The following is a 22905-nucleotide window of genomic DNA, read 5'->3' on the forward strand; positions in this document are numbered from 1 at the left end:
AAACTGCCGGAGAGGCGACTGGGAACCAGGAGCTGGCGCTCAGCTGTGTAGTGTACGTACACGTTAGCAGAAGCAGTTGTAAACACGAGACCAGTTGCATACATCTCCGTTTCATTCCCCAGTCGAAAACTATACTCAAGCAGTTCATCTCAAAAGTTTTCGATTCCTCAGATATTTTCGCAGTTGGGAAAGTGGAGATGAATATTTATGATCCAAAACTTACATACACACGCTGAACAATACGGGGTACGACGAGAGATAATTAAGATATTTTTATAGCGAATTGTTGATTTTGAGGGATCCTGCACGGGTCACATTACCTTCAAACAATAAAGATTTTTACCACAACTCAATAAACAACAAACCTCTAACCAAGTTCAAAAAATGAAGACCGATTTCATAATGGATGCAACTATCAGTAAAAATTCGTTTCGCTGTAACATGGAACTATATACTCTTCCCCCGTGTGTACAATGCTTGTGATTAAGAAATAAACACCACTTTTACAAGTCCCTATATAAAATAAACACCACTTTTTTGTGTCTTCATATGGGCAAAACTAATAAATAAGCAGAGGTTGTTACTGCATAACACCCATATTTGAAGACATTAGTACCGAGTTCTGAACATTTAATATTTACGAACTACCACACAAGTTCCGAGTTTACTTTTCCATAATCACGTAACACTACATTTGAATCATTCTGTTATATGAAAAGAGCATTCTAAATATCTCTACACACATTAATTACTGTTCAGAATTCATCATACGTGCAATATAAAATATTTTATAAGAAATATTGCAGAAATCAGCGTGGATAGGTTAATGGCGGACGATTCAGCCTATTATACAGGTTGTTCCTGTTAACTGAATACACTGAAATATCTCAAAAACTACACATCGGACCAAAAATGTTATAATTCCAGTTTCTTTGTCACGCAGGTAGACATCCAACGATACGACACGCGACCCGGCATCCAACCTCATGCGTGGGTGGCGGCGGCAACTTTGAACTTCAATGGGAACCCCCGTTTTTTTATTGCAGATTTCGACTCTACGGTACAATTTACATACGTATTGTCTGGAGCATTTTATTTTGTTTCACCACAGGCGGCGCTGTAATCGGGGGAATAGAAATTGGTACACAATCGTATTTTACGACATGCTACTCAACGATTCTCGAATGTCCAATAGCACGTGGGAGGCCAGCTCTAAGTTACACGGATAGGACACTCCAGTATTTCCTAACTTGTAGTTGGGGACCTCATTCACATAGTTGTAACGCTGCGGCTCTAAACATTACAATACTTGCTCAATCCTTACTGCCTGCACACCTACCTATCATTTGGAAAACAGCCGTGCAAGTGGACGATGAATGATGCAACCACAGAAGAAAAATTTGAAATGATCGTGAGTTACGGATAATGTAGGAGAAATGTTGAGGCTGGTGTTGTATACCGAGCGTTTTCCAGAGAAACCTCGCTCTACTTCGTCCTTTTACAAGATTGTGAACGCCTTTATGTCCGAGGGCAGCGTACGAACCGGCAAAAGGAAAGAAACCAAAACGTGTTACAGGAGAAATTGATGGAATAGCAGTACTAGCGGCAGAGCACCACACGCCACGGGTAGGCGGCATTCCGGTATGTACGTACGTAGTATTGTGACAGTGCTGCATCGTCAAAAGTACCGTCCATACCACGTGTCACTGCAGCAAGAACTTCAGGACGCCGACTTCCATAACCGAGTAGTGTTTTGAAAATGGTACGTCTAGAAATGAAATCGACCCCCACGTCCTTTGCTGAGTCTACGTCCAGAAACCACGGTAGCGTTAGCCGGCATAAGATGTGTAGACAGCCTCCACTGGTTACGGCAAGTCGACCGTCGACGTCTTTGGCCGGTTAACGCATCGTGAGGAGCAAACTGATTGGTCTGTATGTTATCGACGACACATTGAATGGACGCAAATATCGAACGTTTTTGGGACAGGAACTTCCCGTACTAGTGCAGGATGTTGCCCTCGACGTTCGACAGCGTACGTGGTTTCAGCATGACGATCGCTTATCGCATTATGCTACTGAAGCACGGGACGTATCAGACCGTGTTTACTCTGGTCAGTGGATTTGCAGAGGAGGCACTGTTAACTGGCCCGCTACGTCACGGATTTCCTTCCGTGGGGACATTTAAAAGGTAAGGTCTACCAGCCATTGCCGGCAGCTGGTGTGAAGACACGGTCGACCGCTTCAGAAACGCCTGCGCCGACATTCTCGTGGAAATGCTTCTGTCCTGTGTACGGTCATTTGAAACACTAAGTGTATTGAAGTTGGGAGTACTACGTTTGAACATTATTCTACTTGGAAAAGTAGAGTAACGTTCGCTTCGAGCCACGGTCTCAGTGGTGCGTCCAGTAGTCCCCTGTTCAATATGTCTGCGGAATACAACACTGCGAATGGGGTTTCCAATTAGAAGTTTTGAAATACTGGCATGTGCTACCCTCGCAGCACGGAGGTGGGGTTCCACGTGCCACTGGATGGTCGAGGGCCATTGAGAAGCATGTCGCAAATTACGATTGAGTATCCATTTCTATTCCTCCGATAACAGCGCCATCTGTCGCAAAACGGAGAAATTTCTTCGGACAAAACTTGCGTAGATTTTGCTGTGGAATCGTAATCTGCAACAAAAATGAGGGGTTCCAACAGAAGATTTCAAAGTTGACCCTCGCCACGGACGGACGGGCTGAGGTGGAGTGAAGGAGGCTCGAGTATGGTATCGTCGGAGGCAAACAAACTGGAATTATTACTTTTTTTGGTCCGATTTGTAGTATTCGAGATATTTCAATGCCTTCAGTTAAAATGAACGCCTTGGGTTTGAGCTCTACCGTAGGCAGTCAATAATATTGCGCAATATTTCCCGAAGCGCAATAACACTGAAAGTGTACGAGTGAAATCGACAGATTGCGGAGCAATATCGAGAACGTTAATAACTTTTGAACTATTTTGCGGTGCCCGGAAATACTGTGGCGTCTGTGGGCAGTACTGTGCAATATCCTTGACAGTATCTTCCACGTTATATAAACCCTTTGGACATTTTCTTATTCTAAGCTTAATGTTCTTGTCAACTTGGCTGAGCGGGGGAATCTGAAATGTGTGCGAAGCACGACGAGCAGCATTTTTATTGCAATTCGCAGAGCTGTTACCCCGCACTGTAAGACGAAAAAGCAGACTGTCACAGCCGATCTTCAGTGAAGTTATTTTGTCTTTTCACGCAATGGATGTACAGCGTGTCCGTAAATTGAAAGGCGAGCAGCGCTCGTGGTGGAGGAATTTGGCTCTCCGGCAAGAAAGCTGTGGCTGAGGTGCAGGACCGCTGAGGATCAGCGCCGCCTCTAGCAGCGCACGTGTGAGCGCCGCGTCGCCGGCGATTCGTGAGGCGCGCTGCAACTTTGTAAAACACCCTGGAGTCGCATCTTGTGACGTAGTAGGGCGCGGAAGGTAGAGTGGGGAACCAGCCCACACCTGTGGACGTCCACAGTCCATCCACCTGCCTTCCCCCGCACTTCTACCCCCTCCAGCCTGCTACACCCCAAGAACACAACTTATCCGATATTACGGCTGTACTGCACTATGGCGTCGTACGCACGTTTAATATTTGTTCTTAACCCACTTCATTTAGCAGTGATCACTATACCACTAAAACACTGCTTTTAATAGTTGTGCTTTTCCACCTCCACTAGTCCTAGAGAAAAAAAATGAATGGGACTTTTTCTTAGGAAATTTAATGGAGTTTAATTTTCTCCACCGGAGGAGATTTTTAGTACGCTGTTGACGACACTCCCCTCTACCAACGCACAAAAATTTGCGACTGCACGATTTTTTCCGCTATTCGACCTGTTTCGGTGTTCGTTGACAGGGCTAGCAGGGGAGGGCGTGTCTTCTTATGTCTAATAACATACTGCGCAAAAAAATCGAGTTTTCATTACAAATATAAATTCGTAATTGTCAGTCTTTTATAAAAGATTGTTTCAGTGTTGCATCGAACTGTTTATGGAGTATCGATGTCTGAGTTCTGAACTTCACTTACCACAAATATTTTTAAAAAAACGTAAAAATGCGATTGCATTCTGTGATCTCCTTGTAAGTAAATGGGACACCCACTCATGAGCTGACTAATTCAGTAAGTAAGTCAGTATGCACAAATATGCTGGTAACTAATACCACTGCGACAGGAAACGCAAAGGAAGAAAATCTACACAACTTGCAGCATGCTGCACTGCACAGTCAAACGCGAAACTAATTCTTTGTGTTCCTGTACGGTAGTCAAAGGGGGCCAGAACAGCCACTTAAAATCCCTCGTGTGGTTCTGCCACGTACATGACGCCTTTAGAAAACATCAAGTACGTGAAGATGTTTGGGCAAATCGCAGATCTCGGCACGAAACCACCGCAACGAACGGCACGGCTCAACTGCGCGTAGAACAGCGTGCGCTGTAATCCGTTCATCACAGGAATAAGCCGGGTGTAAACAAAGACAAACGCGACCACTGGTCACAAGCCGTCAAAAATGGGTCAAATGGCTCTGAGCACTATGGGACTCAACTGCTGAGGTCATTAGTCCCCTAGAACTTAGAACTACTTAAACCTAACTAACCTAAGGACATCACAAACATCCATGCCCGAGGCAGGATTCGAACCTGCGACCGTAGCGGTCTTGCGGATCCAGACTGCAGCGCCTTTAACCGCACGGCCACTTCGGCCGGCCACAAGCCGTACACTGGTGTTGTTAAGTAAGCTCTTGGAAATAGGTCCTACTTATGTATTAGATAGGTGTTATTACTAATTTACATTAAATGAAACGTTAAGTTATTCAGATGTATTAACAGCCATCGATGTTTTTTCTTAATCGAGCTTTAGTTCCGTAGTTTTTATTTCAAAAATCGTGTACAGTCATAGCCTCTGCAGCGTTGTGCTCTGATTGTCGCGCTGTTAATGCGCAGTATGAAAATGGCTGAGGCTGCTTTCTGTTCAGTAGTGGAACACGCGCGTGGAACACGGTTAAAAAGTGCCCTGAAACAGGCTGTTCTTCATGTTTTTCATACATTTGCGGAGATAATCGGCTTTAAAGATTTCCGAGGGACTGTATCTTTAATAGAATGGTAACCAAATACAGTTAATGGTTCGTTGGTTCAAATCTACCCAGTACTGTTTTTTTTCTCGTTTCATTTGAGATACGCACATCTCGTAATTATAAAACTCATCGTCATTTATTATGAATAATGCACGTCTTCTTGTTTCTAATTACACATTGGACGCGAAATTCGTGTTTGTATTTCAAATACAAATCCTTAATTATCGATGTTTTATGAAAGACTATTCATAAAAGTTACTTAAATTAAGAAAACATAAGAATTTAATTTTTAAGGCAAAAATGAGAAACCCAATCCTCTTTATTTGGACTATGTGCATCGTTTTATACCACAGAGGTAGGTAAGTATCGTAGAAACATTAAAAATCATTTTCACAGCATCGAGCACATCATACAAATGCTGCAATTTTACATTTGCTATTGCACCATTACAATATGAACCCAACAGAGCTGATCTGGAGCCAATTTAAGGGATTTGGCCCGAGAAGTAACAGGACTGTTCAGCTGCCAGTCGTACTGGAACTGACGCACGCAGCTTTTTCACGTGTCACTGCCGAAAGCTGGCGGGGTATAGAATGGCTCGTCATAAAAGAAGAAGACAAAATGCGGCGCCTGGTTTGCTTCGTGGATTCTGTTGTTGGCAGGCTCTTTATCAAGGTAGCACATGACACTTCCAGAACTTAAATGTATTTCTCGGATTCGGATAAGGAAGGAGCCAAGAGATTGCCAGACGACTGACTAATTAATACCTCCAGTGGCTTCAGTATTCAACAGTACGGTGAAATAAGTGCACTATGCTCTTGCATTACACACAACTCTGTCTGAAAAATTGCCTTATGTTTAAATTAGAAATATTCATCACTCTTGTTTGTAATTAGAACACCTGTGTCAGCTGAGAACGAGTGCATTTTATGCTTTCCGTCTGGTCCCCTAAGAAGCGCGCGGTGGTCCTGGAGTTTCTCCGAATACTATTTCATTCTCTTTAAAAATTAAATGGCATTCGAAGCTATGTTCTTTCTTTGCTCGTCTCTTTTTACGTCTGAACTCCAACTGCTCACATCATTGCAGGTTAGTTGGGCCACTGGCTGGACAGCGTTGTCCAAGTTTAGTGCGCCGGTAAACCTGTTGTCCCGCATTATTGCTCAGTCTATGTGCGTGTGACACAGCATAAAACGTATCTTTATCATCGTACTTGACTGTACTGGTCACTGCTTGGCTTCCGCTCCACGTGAAACGAAATCCAACGAGAATGAAGCAAACGCGGAACCGTACACGGCGTAATGTTTACATCAGGTTTATTCTTACGGTGCGCGCGCTGTCTGCAGCTCTGCTGTCTGCTCTCATCTGAAGCGAGCATATTCCAGCTGCGTATGAGCCAGCCGCGGCAGAAAGCGAGAGAAACGCGCTTTTTCGCGGCGGACGTCCCGTAGCAAGAAAGGTACTCGGACGCAGCTGACACGTCCCTCCAGCGAGAGAGCCGCCCGTGGCTCGCCGGTACGTAAATCCCAAAGTAACGCCGCTCAGTCCTCCTGTCGTCCTTAAGGTTTCACCTGTCAGCTGTTGTTGCTTAGTTTGCTCACCTGCTACCTAGCGAGGTGTGCCGTGGATGGGATTCCGTGTGCAAGTGCAGGTCAGCTGGCTCTGAAGATCCGTCGAAGGGGCCGACGCGCCTACTGCTGTGTTTGTTTTACACGTACACAGTGTCTCCGAAGAGGTGAACGTATCGATACAGGACATAAGAAAACCTTGCTCACCGACTGGGTACCAGCTCTGCAAATGTACTATAATAGTCTGTTAAGTATCCATTCAGCCGGCAACAACTATCGCTGAGCAAATTTAATAAATAAATCAAATGAGTTTAGCTACGCAAATTTACGCGGTAAATACGGCTACCAAAAACGCTCGGACTAAACGACTGTATACTGTGAATCGGCTCGCTTGCACACGTTCCACCACGCCGACGTTCAGTACGACTCGCCGTGGTAAGGCGAGTACTGAAGGCGAGCCCGGAACAGATTTTCGTTTGAACTGGATTTGGATCGTAGTACTGGCGCGCAGTCTGTCTGGAGCGGGTGCTGAACGTACGCAAGATTTGTCGGTTTCGGCCCCGGCAGTAGAAAACTGAGCCCAGCTTACCACAGCAGCTTACCACTCGGCAGCTGCAGCGCCTACGCTTTCTGTGACGAGTGTGTGCTCTGGTAGAGACACGTGGCCGCGGAGTGCAGCTGGGGTGCAGGCGGGCGGCCAGCTGCCGGTGGTGGTGAACACTCCCACACCAGGCTTTCGTCTCTCGAGTTACAAGTAGTTCCCATCGGCCCGTGCGGACCGAGGTTTTCGGCACGTTCCCTTCATTGTACGCTGGGATAAACCTTACGGACTCGGACCTGCATTTTCCACTACCGTGTCCCCTAGAATTTCGCTGCACAGTAAAGCACTGCGTGAGAGTTCCTATTTCTCTCATCGTTCCGCCACGGTCAATTATTAGTTTGTGGACGAAGTAATATCTCTCACTCTCTCTCGTCATCCAACAACGAGAAGGTCGCTGCAGACCACTATAGGTGTCAACACCAGACATTAATAGCAGAGCTTATAGAGAATATGAGTCCTTTCTTTCGTTTTAGTTAATTAGACGTGACACACAAAAAGTTCTTAAAGTTTTAGCAGGTTGGAAGTGCTTTCGATTTCTGACGGCACTGTGCCGGAACCTTGACAAGATTCTCTTTGTGTATTCTCTACATGAAAATTCGATGGAATTAAGTTCCAACCACATAACAGGCAGAATAGAGAAAATTGTAGCTGAACCTCTGGCCTGAGTCAATCAGACGTGGAACTGCCCGCTGCGCGGCTCGTCTTCCCGCCATCATGTATTTTACACCCTGTTTTTAACGTACTTCCACCTCGCTACGTTAATTTAAATTACTGCTGCCACTGAGTTGCTGCTTTGCCTGACCGTGAGCGGCGCTAGCAGCGCGTATCGATATATCCCCTCTCGTAGTATCTCTGCGCGACGACTTCCCGGTCGTTGTCTGTCGTAAGCCAGTTCGGGTCGCGAGTTCGGGTGGCCAGTCAGTTGGAACGCGTCTGGAGCTCAGTCCGGACCTGCCAGTCGGGGAGTTGCAATGCAGACTAGTGCAGTCGGGTTGGATCTGTGAGGTCTGCGTCGACGTGGCTCGCCCGACCACTGCCGCCGCGCATCACTTGAGCCGGGCCACGGTCTTGGATCGTCGGTCGGTCGTCCAACTGGATGACGAGTTTTGGCTCCCCGATCGTTCGTGAGTCGGCTGTGTGTGTGTGTGTGTGTGTGTGTGTGTGGGCGCGCATCGATTTGTCTTCATGTGTGCTTGGTTGCTGTTGTATCGTTCAGGTCTTCGTGCAAGTGTTTGTCAGGTTGTGTGTGTTCAAATGGTTCAAATGGCTCTGAGCACTATGGGACTCAACTGCTGTGGTCATAAGTCCCCTAGAACTTAGAACTACTTAAACCTAACTAACCTAAGGACAGCACACAACACCCAGCCATCACGAGGCAGAGAAAATCCCTGACCCCGCCGGGAATCGAACCCGGGAACCCGGGCGTGGGAAGCGAGAACGCTACCGCACGACCACGAGATGCGGGCGGTTGTGTGTGTAGTTGGCGTTAGTTCCACTGACGATTATTTTAAATGTTGTCGGCGTACTGGCTCTGAGAGGTCGGCCGTCTCATCGGGTGACGTGTAAACTGGTGCTCTGAGCGCTCCTGGGCCCCTCCAGTTACCATCTTGTGGAACTTGGGTCGGTCCTTTCCCGGTGCAGGGATGTCGCTTAGCCAATTGGCGTGTTTCCCCTGCACCATTGGGTTCGAGCCAGTGTTTCCGCCGTCTGGGAGAGGCACCAGCAGTGCAGCCGCGACGGAGCAGCAGTCGCCAACGGACCAGTTGGTCGGCTGGTGCGGACCAGGGAGGATATCTCCGCGCGGTGCAGTCGCTGGGTCCGCTGCCTGTCCTTGCGCAGTGTCGGAGTGTGTGTGGAGTTGGTCGATCGCTACGAGCTTCGTGGTTCACCGACCCAGGACGTCAAAGTTGAGTGCTGTTTTAAGTGCCCAAGCCTCGTCCATTCGTGTTTGTGCTTCTTTTCGGCGGTTCGCTGTTGGGGATGTTTTCCTGTGAGCAACACCGAGTGTTTGTACATATTTGATTGTGGATAATTACGTCCGTAACATTTGGTGTTTGAGTTCTCATGTACCGATTGGTGGCAAGAAAGTCCCCGGTCGGTCCGTGGCTGTCCCCTGGTTGGGTTCCCACGGATCAGGTGTAGTTGGGCTCACCACCTGTCTCACCTAAGTGAACGAGGGCAGACCGACCTCCCTGGAGGCTTCTGAGTGCCGTTTTCTTTATTGTTCTTCTCACCGGCGTTTAATTGTCTGTTTATAATCTATCACAGCCAACGATTTAAAAAAAATTTCTTAGTCTTACTCTGTTTTATGTAAAAAGGTTTGAATTCCGGAAAGTGAATATTTCCTTAAAGGTTATTGCCGTTGTGTTGTCTTTCTTTTAGTCCGGTTTCAGCTACTTAAAACTTAAGGCTTATGGTTGCATTGTTTTAAAATTTTTGGAAAATATATTGCGGGCCTTCAGCCGTTTGTATTGCGCCTTGCGTATGTTTGTTCTATCTACTTTTTCTTTTAGGCTTTTTGTATTTTAATTATTTTATTTGCTATTTTAACTGCATTTTAATCTTGTTGACTTTTAAGATTTTTTGTTTGGAGGCCTTCAGCCGTGAAAGATTTGCATTTTGAATCTCGTAGTTGTAAAGGTTCGGCTATGTGCCTCTTTGTTTCTAAATGTTTAATTAGATTATAATAAATTACAATTTTAAAGTGAAATTGACCCCAACCTTATTTGGCCCTTTCCACAATCCTAGTCACCTGTTCTGGCCAGAGGGTTTAGCGGGCGTCTCATCGCCACAGTGAAACGGATTGTAATCAAACGTGAAACAGCCTGCCACAGTGAAATGGATCGTAGTCAGCCGTGGAACTGGCCACCAGGTGCAAACCCGTTGTAATCAGACCACGGTCTAACCGACTGTGCAATCCGAAGTCTGCTTCATAGCTCGTTTGGAAGTTCGAGGCAGGGCAGGGCGTCTACATACGCGGTTTCTGATGTATCACTGGAACAGTAATACTCCGTACGAGAATACATACACTACGTGATCAAAAGTATCGAGAACCCCCCAATAACATACGTTTTTCGTATTAAGTACGTTGCGCTGCCACCTACTGCCAGATGCTTCATATCAGCGACCTCAGTAGTCATTAGACATCGAGAGAGAGCACAATGGGGCGCTCCATGGAACTCACGGACTTCGAACGTGGTCAGGTGATTGGGTGTCACTTGTGTCGTACGCCTGTACGCGACATTTCCACACTCCTCAACATCCCTAGGTCCACTGTTTCCGATGTGAAAATAAAGAGTAAACGTGAAGGGACACCTATAGCACAAAAGCGTACAGGCCGACCTCGTCTGTTGACAGACAGAGACCGCCGACAGTTGAAGAGGGTCGTAATGTGTAATAGGCAGACATCTATCCAGACCATCACACAGGAATTCCAAACTGCGTCAGGGTGCACGGGAAGTACAATGACCGTTAGGCGGGAGGTGGCAAAACTTGGGAGTTAATGGTTGAGCGGCTGCTCATAAGCCACACATCACGCTGGTAAACGGAAACGATGTCTCGCTTGGTGTAAGAAGCGTAAATATTGGACGATTGAACAGTGGATAAACGTTGTGCCGAGTGACGAATCACGGTAGACAAAGTGGAGATGCGATGCGAGGGTGTGGGTATGGCGAATGTCCGGTGAACGTCATCCGCCAACGTGTGTAGTGCCAACAGTAAAATTCGGAGGCGGTGGTGTTATGGAGTGGTCGTGTTTTTCATGGAGAGGGTTTGAAAACCTTGTTGTTTTGCGTGGCACTATCACAGCACAGGCCTATACTGATGTTTTAAGCACCTTCTTGCTTCCCACTGTTGGAGAGCAATTCGGGGATGGCGATTGCATCTTTCAACACGATCGAGCACCTCCTCATAATGCACGGCCCGTGGCGGAGTGGTTACACGACAATAACGTCACTGTAATGGACTGGCCTCCTCAGAGTCCTGACCTGAATCCTACAGAACACCTTTGGGATGGTTTAGAACGCCGGCTTCATCCCAGGCCTCACCGACAGACATGGATACCTGTCCTAAGTGCAGCACTCCGTTAACTATGGGCTGCCATTCCCCAAGAAACATTCCAGCACCAGATTGAACGTATGACTGCGAGAGTCATCAAGGTTAAGGGTGGGACAACACCATACTGAAATCCAGCATTACGGATGGAGGACGCCACGAACTTGTCAGTCATTTTCAGCCAGGTGTCCGGATACTTTTGATCACATGGTGTATAACGCAGTCATATTTATGTAGCACCAAGACCTGCTGACAAAATCGATACCTATTTCCTCCCTGCGTGAATCGAAACAACTTTCAGCAGGGAACCTGTTGAGCACCTAAAAAGAACATATTGAAATTTCCTAGCCAAATCTGATACACCATCCTACAAATCTATTTCCCACCGAAATTGCACTGGCTACGTGTCAAACGATTCATAAACAGTAAAGTTCATACACCATCGTGAACGGCAGTAAATCGTATGAAATCGCAGTCATTTCCACACGTTTAGCACCTACGCGTGGGTAAAAACTAGAAAAGAAGTTTTTAGAGGGAAATTAGTTGCGCAGAGCCCGTTACACACAGGCTGGGGGACTGCGCTTGTAGATGAGCCGCAGCGGCCGGGGGGTCGACGGTGAGCTGCCTACCGTGCCGAGCGTGCAGCTCTCATATCTCGAACACGCTGCAAGTCTCTTTCTCGTCGCCTGCTGACATCGCAAGCGAAGTCGCTCTCGCCGAGATGGCTGCCGTTACAGTAACGCATACTGTACTGTTTTCATTTCGCATTCTTAATTTTGTCGTTTGCTTTGTTTTCTTGATACATTCCAAAGCTTGCTCGGCGGCCTGGTATTTTCGTACCAGTCTTCTCTCGAGAGAGAGAGAGAGAGAGAGAGAGACGGAATATTTGATAATCACAACGTGTCCTATTTACTTTTTGAAATATAGTGGCAGAAAAAGTATGTACCGTACAAAAATAACAAATTAAATACACTCCTGGAAATGGAAAAAAGAACACATTGACACCGGTGTGTCAGACCCACCATACCTGCTCCGGACACTGCGAAAGGGCTGTACAAGCAATGATCACACGCACGGCACAGCGGACACACCAGGAACCGCGGTGTTGGCCGTCGAATGGCGCTAGCTGCGCAGCATTTGTGCACAGCCGCCGTCAGTGTCAGCCAGTTTGCCGTGGCATACGGAGCTCCATCGCAGTCTTTAACACTGGTAGCATGCCGCGACAGCGTGGACGTGAACCGTATGTGCAGCTGACGGACTTTGAGCGAGGGCGTATAGTGGGCATGCGGAAGGCCGGGTGGACGTACCGCCGAATTGCTCAACACGTGGAGCGTGAGGTCTCCACAGTACATCGATGTTGTCGCCAGTGGTCGGCGGAAGGTGCACGTGCCCGTCGACCTGGGACCGGACCGCAGTGACGCACGGATCCACGCCAAGACCGTAGGATCCTACACAGTGCCGTAGGGGACCGCACCGCCACTTCCCAGCAAATTAGGGACACTGTTGCTCCTGGGGTATCGGCGAGGACCATTCGCAACCGTCTCCATGAAGCTGGGCTACGGTCCCGCACACCGTTAGGCCGTCTTCCGCTCAGGCCCCAACATCGTGCAGCCCGCCTCCAGTGGTGTCGCGACAGGCGTGAATGGAGGGACGAATGGAGACGTGTCGTCTTCAGCGATGAGAGTCGCTTCTGCCTTGGTGCCAATGATGGTCGTATGCGTGTTTGGCGCCGTGCAGGTGAGCGCCACAATCAGGACTGCATACCACCGAGGCACACAGGGCCAACACCCGGTATCATGGTGTGGGGAGCGATCTCCTACACTGGCCGTACACCACTGGTGATCGTCGAGGGGACACTGAATAGTGCACGGTACATCCAAACCGTCATCGAACCCATCGTTCTACCATTCCTAGACCGGCAAGGGAACTTGCTGTTCCAACAGGACAATGCACGTCCGCATGTATCCCGTGCCACCCAACGTGCTCTAGAAGGTGTAAGTCAACTACCCTGGCCAGCAAGATCTCCGGATCTGTTCCCCATTAAGCATGTTTGGGACTGGATGAAGCGTCGTCTCACGCGGTCTGCACGTCCAGCACGAACGCTGGTCCAACTGAGGCGCCAGGTGGAAATGGCATGGCAAGCCGTTCCACAGGACTACATCCAGCATCTCTACGATCGTCTCCATGGGAGAATAGCAGCCTGCATTGCTGCGAAAGGTGGATATACACTGTACTAGTGCCGACATTGTGCATGCTCTGTTGCCTGTGTCTATGTGCCTGTGGTTCTGTCAGTGTGATCATGTGATGTATCTGACCCCAGGAATGTGTCAATAAAGTTTCCCCTTCCTGGGACAATGAATTCACGGTGTTCTTATTTCAATTTCCAGGAGTGTATTTTTAATAGAAATTGTTTCGACCATGAAATAAATCCGATCTATGTAATGAAAACGTTATTTTCAGTGTTGTCTGACACTTGGAAAGAGAGAGGACACAGTCAATAAAGTAAAAGACCTCTATTTATTGCGTTGTAAATATTGTTCGATAGGGGTAATGCAGAAGTAGGTTTAATAATGAATAGGAAAATAGAAAAGCGGGTAAACTACTACAAACAGCATAGTGAACACAATATTGCGGCCAAGATAGATACGAAGCCCATGTCTACCACAGTAGTACAAGTTTATATGGCATCTAGCTCCGCAGATCAGGAAGAGACTGATGAAATGTGTGATGAGATAAAAGAAATTATTCAGATAGTGAAGGGAGACGAAAATTTAATAGTCATGGGTGACTCGATATGGATTGGGGGAAGAAATGAAAGAGGAAGCCGCCTGGTAGAATTTTGCACTGAGCATAACTTAATCATAGCTAACACTTGGTTCAAGAATCATAAAAGAAGGTTGTATACATGGAAGGAGCCAGGAGATACTAAAAGGTATCAGCTAGATTATATAATGGTAAGACAGAGATTTAGGAACCAGGTTTTAAATTGTAAGACATTTCCAGGGGCAGATGTGGACTCTGACCACAATCTATTGGTTATGAACTGTGGACTAAACTGAAGAAACTGCAAAAAGGTGGGATTTAAGCATATGGGACCTGGATAAACTGAAAGAACCAGAGGTTATAGAGAGCTTCGGGGAGAGCATTAGGGAACGATTGACAAGAATGGGGGAAGGAAATAGAGTAGAAGAAGAATGGGTAGCTTTGAGAGACGAAATAGTGAAGGTAGCACAGGATCAAGAGGGATATTAGAAATCCTTGGGTAACAGAAGAGATACTGAAATTAATTGATGAAAGGAGAAAATATAAAAATGCAGTAAATGGAGCAGGCAGAAAGGAATACCAACGTCTCAAAAATGAGATTGACAGAAAGTGGAAAATGGCAAAGCAGGGATGGCTAGAGGACAAATGTAAGGATGTAGAGGCCTATATCACTAGGGGTAAGACAAATACTGCCTACAGGAAAATTAAAGAGACCTTTGGAGAAAAGAAAACCACTTGCATGAATATCAAGAGCTCAGATGGAAACCCAGTTCTAAGCAAAGAAGGGATACCACAAAGGTGGAAGGAGTATATAGAGGGTCCATACAAGGGCGATGTTCTTAAGGACTATATTATAGAAATTGAAGAGAATGTAGATAAAGATGAAATGGGAAATACGATACCGTGTGAAGAGTTTGACAGAGCATTGAAAGAATTAAGTCGAATGAAGGCCCCGAGAGTAGACAACATTCCATTAGAACTGCTGACGGTCTTGGGAGAGCCAGTCCTGACAAAACTCTACCATCTGGTGAGCATGATGTATGAGACATGCGAAATACCCTCAGACTTCAAGAAGAATATAATAAATCCAATCCCAAAGAAAGCAGGTGTTGACAGATGTGAAAATTACCGACCTATCAGTTTAATAAGCCACTGCTGCAAAATACTAACACGAATTCTTTACAGACAAGTGGAAAAACTGGTAGAAGCCGACCTCGGGAAAGATCAGTTTCGATTTCGTAGAAATGTTGGAACACGTGAGGCAGTACTGACCCTACTGTTTATCTTAGAAAATAGATTAAGGAAAGGCAAACCTATGTTTATAGTATTTGTAGACTTAGAGAAAGCTTTTGACAATGTTGACTGGAATACTCTCTCTCAAATTCTGAAGGTGGCAGGGGTAAAATACAGGGAGCGAAAGGCTATTTACAATTTGTACACAAACCAGATGGCAGTTATAAGAGTCGAGGGACATGAAAGGGAAGCAGTGGTTGGGAAGGGAGTGAGACATGGTTGTAGCCTCTCCCCGATGTTATTCAATCTGTATATTGAGCAAATAGTAAAGGAAACAAAAGAAAAATTTGTAGTAGGAATTAAAATCCATGGAGAAGAAATAAAAACTTTGAAGTTCGCCGATGACATTGTAATTCTGTCAGAGACAGCAAAGGACCTGGAAGAGCAGCTGAACGGAATGAACATTATTTTGAAAGGAGGTATAAGATGAACAAGAAAAAAAAAATACTAGGATAATGGAATGTAGTCGAATTAAATCAGGTGATTGTGAGGGAATTAGATTAGGAAATGAGACACTTAAAGTAGTAAAGGAGTTTTGCTATTTGGGGAGTAAAATAACTGATGATGGTCGGAGTAGAGAGGATATAAAATGTAGACTGGCAATGGCAAGGAAAGCATTTCTGAAGAAGAGAAATTTGTTAACATCAAGTGTAGATTTTAGTGTGAGGAAGTCGTTTCTGAAACCCATGTATGGAAGTGAAACATGGACGATAAATAGTTTAGACAAAAAGAGAACAGAAGGTTTCGAAATGTGGTGCTACAGAAGAATGCTGAAGACTAGATGGGTAGATCGGATAACTAATGAGGAGGTATTGAAAAGAATTGGATAGAAGAGAAATTTGTGGCACAACTTGACGAGAAGAAGGGATCGGTTGGTAGGGCATGTTCTGAGGCATCAAGGGATCACCAATTTACTATTGGGGGGGCAGTGTAGAGGGTAAAAATCGCAGAGGGAGACCAAGAGATGAATAGACTAAACAGATTCACAAGGATGTCGGTTGCAGTAGGTACTGGGAGATGAAGAAGCTTGCACAGGATAGCGTGGAGAGCTGCATCAAACCAGTCTCTGGAGTGAAGACCACAAAAATAACATATCTCTAATCACTTATTTTTTCGAGTCAGTAATCGTCAATGCTTTGGAATGTTTGGAAGATGATTTCCCTTTTGTTCCGAGTTGTCTGGGACATGGAGACTTTAGCACACGACTTTTGTCAATAACGTCGACCATCGGTTTTGCTCTGCTCGTTAATAAACTCAACTATAATTGCTCGTTCCTACATTCTGTAATTACATTTAGATTTTTTTGCAAAATATGTAGTACATCATAGCGCTTCGCCGTCGAGGTACCACACACGCACATTTCAGAATACCCGCAACTTTGGCGGTGACGTGGCATGCGGGACTGTATACGGGAATAAAACGCTAGGAGGAAGTCGCTCTCGTAAATGTGACTCGACTGAGAGGGTTTGTTGGCAAAGATAGGGCGCAACTGGGGCTGTCCGCGGCAGGCGGCACACTCACGTTGCAGGAGGTTCTTCCAGCTGTTGCCGAGCAGCCGCAGGCACCTGCCGAGGCGGCCGGGCCGCGGCGGCGGCGCGCGCAGGTTGCCGTCCGACGCGCTGCGGCTCAGCAGCGACAGCGGGATGGCCGCGTCGTCGCCGTCGTCGTCGGCGCGCTGCAGCGGCCGGCTGAGCGAACCGTAGCCGTAGCCGCCGCCGCGGCCGCGCCGTTCCCGCTCGCGCTCCTGCTCCTTGAAGCTGAGGTAGGCGCTGGCCTGCCGGCGCCGCCGCGACGACGACGTGGACGGCGCCTGCGGGAGGCCCGGCCCCGGGCCCGGCCCCAGGCACGCGCCCGACATGGCTGCGCGTCGCGCCCCTCACTCGTTGCTAGTAGCTCGCTGCGCCCGCCACCTCTCTGGCATTTGTCAGTACACCACGTCTCCGGCGAGAGTCACGACCTTCGACGGCTGTTCTACGAGATAGTGTTTCGCACTGTTCACAGACGTATCACAAAACACTGGTCGGCTTTGCAGTTTCGAGTGGCTGGCAGCGGCTGCCCGTCGGGCGTACGTCGGCCACAGCCGAGAGGCACGGCTCTCGTAGGCGACGCGTGTGCCGCTTTCGCTGCGTGACCTGCCACCCGTCGTTCGGTGGGCAATAAAGGCGGTGCCCGTAAAGAGCGCTACACGCGAACGCCGCGGCAACGGCCTAGAAGCGAGTCCACGGTAGACGGCTCCGCCCTGTCGCGGGGTCAGCTGCGGAAGAACCGACTGAGTGCGCGCGCGACGCAGACGCCACTGGCCGGAAGGACTCGACCCGACAAATTACAGCCCAGGCGGCGGCAGTGGTGGGGGGCGCGGCCCGCGGGTGGGGGCAGCGGCGGCGGCGGCGCAGCCACTCTGCTCTCCACTGCAGCCTATCCGGCCAGCTGTGCCCGTGTCTGTGTCTGGAGACAGCGCTATTCAGTGCAACACACGTCACCACCACCCGTCCTCGATACAGAAAATCAAAACACTGTAACGACATCGAATGGCAAAAGCACTATTAACAGTGCACAATTTTGACTTGCTCGAGGAAACGTATGCATTTATATACATTGAACAATGAAAATCTTAATAATAAAATCCACTTTCCTGTCTCACCAAAAGCTCTCTCGTTTCGCAAATGCGCATTTCCGAAGACACTTTCCTCATAAGAAAGGCGCTTGTTGTGGGACGACATTCACTGCCGTGTCAACGCGGGATATGCGCGAAAATTGGAGAAGTGAAAACAATACCGACAAAAAAGAAGACGGATTTTGCTAGTGAGATCTCTATTGATTTTGGTCTCTCCGTTTCGCCAGGAGTAGCCGTTATGACAACCGTGTGATCAAACAATATTTAAGAGGCACTAGACATCGCCTTTCTGCTTTATCCTTTCCGTCTCGATTTCTTTCCAAGTGCCAAATAGTATCCGAAATAATTTTTCTCCATCGACAGGCTACACTTCCTCACAGACGAATAATTTTTATCGACTAAGCTGCTTCAGCTCACAGCGCAGGTTTTATATTTGTCCAGGTATTTTATAATATAGACAACTTCCATTTTTGGACATGTGGGCTATCTTGTGGCAAAATATCTCTAGGTAAAACTCCAAATCGTCACGCAACATTTGCCAAACGTCACGAAAATTTTAAAATAAAAACGTTGACATGTGTGTGAATTCGTAAGGGACCAAACTGCTGAGGTCATCGGTCCCTAGACTTACACACTGCCTTAAACTGAATTATGCTAAGAACAGCGGACACTGCCACGCCCGAAGGAGGACTAGAACCTCCGGCAGTCCGTGACATTGCGCCTCAAACCGCGTGGCAACAAATTAAAGATTAAGATGATACAGATGAATAAAATCGATTATATTAAGTCGTCCTTCACAGAACGTGAAAACGATTCTGGATACATTGCCAAGCGTGGAAGGAAGAACATTCTGTGCCTCGTGCAGCGTCGGCTTCCCCCCACGAGCACAGCTCTGGAGACGCCACACTGTATGGGGCCGACACGGAGTTGAATTACGCCACAGGTGGTTCATTTGTTGCAACGTAAGTGCTAGTAATGTAAGCTGTTTAACAGCACCGGCACACGGAGGATCTCTGGCAAACACGTCGTTTCCGTTGCGATTTGCTACAATAAAATGACGGCTAACTAATCTACGTACCGGCACTCGTGTGACTACAGCCTTCAGACGTTTCTGTCAGTTATATAGCAAGTAGGTCAATTACCACGGACGTATTAAAAGCATAACGTGATTGGTAGCGTTGCAAACTGCCAGGCGAAAGTTAGTAGGTCCACGTCTGCCTGGCGACATTTAGTTTTCCCCGACTTATCTTCTCTAATTGATATGTTCTTATTAATTTAATGCAAGTATTATCTGCTATACTCCATGTTATTTATTACGAGTAATGCATTTTCTCCAATTCCCGATGCATAAACGACCGACTGGATTTTCTGCCCAGTGGCCAGAAATCTTTAACGTGACTGCCAGTAGGTCAGAAAGAAACCAAAACTCACACACTACAAGTTTTTGCTATTACGAAAGTGTCTGTAAAAACTGTATACCTATCTGTTGGTTTTCTTCTATGTTCTCGTATTTATATGTCGTCGCTAAATATTTTTTCTGTGGTGGTCAGTATCTTGGGAAAAAAACTCCTCTTCCATTCGAATGAAATTACGAAACGGATGTCGATGTGGAAACCTGTGTGACGAGGTGAGTGGGTGACTCGCCTGTGACGCCGTGGTCAGCGTGGCGTCGAGGATGTGGCTGAGCCACCTGGAACTACTCATGTGCGGTTTTCGCGGAATGGATTGTTAGTCAGGCGCTCGTGGCTGTGCTGTTAGCCAATCAAGAGATAATAATATTCAGGAAATGTATCTTCTGTGCAAACATACACATTTCTGAATCGAACAATACCTATCGATATTAACAAACTAAAAGTAGGGTAAATCAGGATGTCAGCTGGTGTTCTTTGTTTCTGGATTCAACCTGCATAGTTGCTAGATACGATGTTTTTATGTTCCTTAGAGTGCGCTTCTGTCTTCCTCGAGTGCAACGCGGGTTGCTAGTCAGTCTCCTAACAGATCATCTTCCAATAATGGCAGAAGACTAGGAAGAATGTGGGCACGAACATGACGGTAGTCCAGCCCACAGCGCAAGTGGTACAGCACGTCTTCACGAGTTGTTCGCAAGCCGTTGGATGGGATGGAGAGGACCTGTACCTCGGTCGGCCCGTTCCCTGGATTTGACACACGCGGAGTTTTTTCTGTGGAGAAAGCTGAAAGACACTGCCTACAATGGCATACCGACTGCAGCCGGTCATATGCAAAGACGCACTACTAGGACTTTCCCGCAGAAATGCTAGCACGTGTGCGGCATTCGTTCCGTACGAGAGTGGGGGCGTGTACTGGCGCTGCCGGCGGTCATCGTGCGACGGCCAGTCGCCTAGTGTAGTGTGTGTGTGTGTGTGCCGGTTCTTCAGTGTGTAGCTATTGTAGGGGTGTCGGTGAGCGCGACGTTTTGAAAAGACCATATTTCCTAAATTACTTACACTAGAATCCTGCAACAAACTGCACCTTCTTTGTAGTTTACCCTACTTTTAGTTTGTTAATGTCAATAGGTATTGTTCCATTAAAAAGTGTGTGTGTGTACACTTTCTTAGTATTACTACAATCTGTTTGTCGACTAACAATAAGAGCCCCTGAATACCAATCCATTCTGTGAAAACCGCAGATCAATAGCACTTTCGATTTCCGCAATATTTGCGGTGGAAGTATTTAGTGATTCATCCTGCATGTGCGGAAATTGACACTGAGACACTATAGCTTAACTGTACTCAATTGCAAACTGAAAATGTAATGGGGATTCAACTGAGCTGGCGAGTAAAACCTCTACTGGTAGTTATCTCAGATCGTTGTATACCATATCTACATCTACATCTACATCGATACACTGAAAATCACATTTAAGTGCCTGGCAGAGGGTTCATGGAACCACCTTTACAATTCTATATTATTCCAATCTCGTATAGCGCGCGGGAAGAATGAATGTAGTGTTCCTCAAGAGCAATTAACAGGTCGAGCTGTCGACGAGTCCAGAATCTTCCTCTCAATTTTCTCCGCCCTTCTTCGACGAACGGTAACAGAGTTGAAGTAACTGTATCTCGCGCGTCCATTTTCGTGTAGAAATTGTGTGATTAGTGCGGCAGGTGCAGTAGAGTGCCCCAGGAGCCGGAGCGTCCCCAGGTTGTGCGCTCGGGCGGTGCCTCGCTTTCAGTGGGCACTGCCAAGTGCCGCTGGGCTCAGTGAGGTGAGTGTGGACGTGGGCAGCGCGCCGCCCACCGCAGCCGCACTGCAGGCGAGTTTAAAGAGCGCGCCGCGCCCTTCCCCTGGCCGGCGAACTGGCAACCGCTGGCCACAGCCGCCGCCACCGCCGCCGCCGCCGCCTCACGCCAGCAGTCACAACGCTGTCGAGGCGGGCAGCTGGGGAGGGGAGGGGAGGGGACGCGCCTGCCCGTCCGCGGGACGTCCGCGCCAGCCAACACAACACAAGGGCGCGCAAGAATTATTAGGAGGAGGAGGAGGAGGAGGGAAGGGCGTGGCCCGGGACGCAGGCGTCGGCGCTTTACGGCCCCAGATTTAGGGCGAGACGGCTGCCGGCAGCGGCGGCCACGGCGCTGGACTGACCGCGAGCCAGCGGCGGCAGCCCGCTTGCACGGCTCGCCCTCCGTGTTGGCAGCAGCGCCGCAGCAGTTGCTGGAGGCGGAAGCCAGGCTGAGGAGGCTGGCCGGCGGCACGCGGGCCTCCTACGTTAAGAAGAACGAGGCCGAGGCGCCGAGTAACGCACACACAGCCACACGCGCGCCGCCCCTCACACTATTACGTTCCTAGTAGTCCTGAGGTTCACACAGGACCAGCCGGAAGAGCTTCGTGAAAATCGGCAACGTCTCGCAGACGAGTTCATTCTGGGCAAAACACAAATTGCGGCCTCGGCCTTCAGAAAATGCGTATACACTGTAGCCGTAGCTGCCAGCGAGAACGCCACGCACTCACCCAGCGCGGAGGCAGGCCTAGCCCAGGAGGCCACAGGGCTGTCCGGCAGGAATGCCGGACATTCGCCACACTTGTCCCTTCGCCAGGTAGCTTGAGCAGCGATCCCTCAGGTAAGGGACGCCCTTCCCCGTACTACTCCTGTCCGCTTTCAGACCGCCGTCTCCACATCTTACTCGATACAACCAGTACGTAAGGGACCTTCTTCTTCTACATCTTGCCGAAATACAGAGCTTCTTTTCCGAAATCGAAATATTTATAACTTTTGGGAAACGAAAGCAATACCGACGATTATGTCAGTATGTAATTAGTCCTGCCAAGTATAAATATAGATTCCTCTGTCTGTACGGTAGCTTCCTTTCACGCTTACTGATTGCGATAGAAACAGTCCAGCGGCATGGGAGCAACAAGAAAGGAACGATGTAAAGAGAATGCGAATGTAAGCTAATCATTTCTTTTTTATCACTGCATTTGTGCCTACTTTAATTACTACAACTGCATGCCCAAAAGACAAGGAAAGAAGAAATTGGAATGGAAATGTTTGAAAAGAAGAACGACATACTGCATATTAATTTACTCTCTAAAATCCGATATCCCTTGCGGCGAAACATTAGTTAATAAAGTGTAGCGTGACAATGTTCAAAACATGACTGAAAATACGTTCACTTAATAGACATAAGAACATATATGATTGACATGTCATCTAAAGTCGACGTACAATTTCAAAATGTTAGAAATAGGGAAATGAAGTATACAGAATGCTATGCTTGTAACGTACGTTGTTGTTCTACATTGTTTAGCTCTGCTGTTTACAGGGTCACAGAGAAACCATCCTAGGTTTTGGAGGGAAAAGCCGTAATTGTAATTATCTGCACTACAACAGAAAAAAGGACAACTTAAGGAAAAAATAACGTAATGTGTGTTTCAGCTCA

General features: G+C 47.5%; 1 protein-coding gene across 6 annotated transcripts in view; it reads right to left on the bottom strand.

The window, feature by feature from the left end:
* The window catches only part of LOC126456761 (caskin-2), a 960013-nt gene that overhangs the window by 197718 nt on the left and 739390 nt on the right, over positions 1-22905 (bottom strand). The window contains exon 1 of one of the 6 annotated variants that reach the window (XM_050092515.1): positions 16918-17000. The exons of the other annotated variants lie outside the window; for them this stretch is intronic. The gene's annotated coding sequence lies outside the window, so the exon portion shown is untranslated. Of the gene's footprint in view, positions 1-16917; positions 17001-22905 lie in introns of those variants that run through there. 6 annotated transcript variants of the gene reach the window in all.

This window comes from Schistocerca serialis, chromosome 2 (assembly GCF_023864345.2).
Source record: "Schistocerca serialis cubense isolate TAMUIC-IGC-003099 chromosome 2, iqSchSeri2.2, whole genome shotgun sequence".
Lineage (NCBI taxonomy): Eukaryota > Metazoa > Arthropoda > Insecta > Orthoptera > Acrididae > Schistocerca > Schistocerca serialis.